The sequence below is a fragment of the Olea europaea genome, chromosome 3 (assembly GCF_002742605.1).
Source record: "Olea europaea var. sylvestris chromosome 3, O_europaea_v1, whole genome shotgun sequence".
Taxonomy (NCBI): Eukaryota; Viridiplantae; Streptophyta; class Magnoliopsida; order Lamiales; family Oleaceae; genus Olea; species Olea europaea.
This window is the reverse complement of record NC_036239.1, coordinates 19,000,140-19,001,015: the sequence shown is the minus strand read 5'-3', so window position 1 is coordinate 19,001,015 and position 876 is coordinate 19,000,140.

The window sequence follows — 876 nt, the reverse complement described above, 5'->3', positions numbered from 1 at the left end:
AGGTTGTATATACTTTTACCTATTCCTAGTAAATCTTGGATTCATTTGTCTATGAACTTTGTATTGGATTTACCTAGGACTAAAAAAGGAAGAGATTTTATATTTGTGGTAGTAGATAGATTTAGGAAGATGACACATTTCATTTCATGTTGTTAGATATCATGTTGTCAAACGACCTCCCGGACGATGATGTAAACCAGTTTTATCTGTCGACATGAATGACTGAACGATAAATCAACACCGAATAATGGGATGACCCGACTTAACGTTGTTTTACCTATTGGATGGCTAATAAACCTTTGTGGCTTGTTGGTGTGCTATTGGGCCATAACCCTAGTCGAGCCTACTTACCATATGTATAACTTACCTTATTGTTTGTCATTGGTCTACTATATATATTGGTAACTCCTTTGCCTTCTATGGTCCCGTTTTGATAAAACCCGAGAGAGAGAGAGAGAGAGAGAGAGAGAGAGAGAGAGAGGCAGTCTTCTTCTTCTCCTTCGTGCATCCTACTGATTGATCTTCTCTACCTCTTACTTGTGTCTTTATGACCCTTACCTATGGGGTATTCATCCTAAGTGAGTGAGGAAACAACAAGCAAAAGGAAGAATAGCAACCATAGGAAGAAAGCAGCACCGGCGGTCGAGTATCTTCAATTTTTGGTGTTGATTCGGTGTTTAAAGGTTAACTGAGCCCGGAAATCACCTTGAGCAGCTAGAGGAAGATCCTAACATCTGGTATCAGAGCTTGGTTGGCAAAAATAAGCTCAAAATCAGTCCGACGAAGCTGTCTTCAGATAACTTGCTTGTTTCGATCTCCTGAATGCGCTGATATACTTTGTTTTGTGTTTCAGGTTACACAGAAAAAGTTGAACGA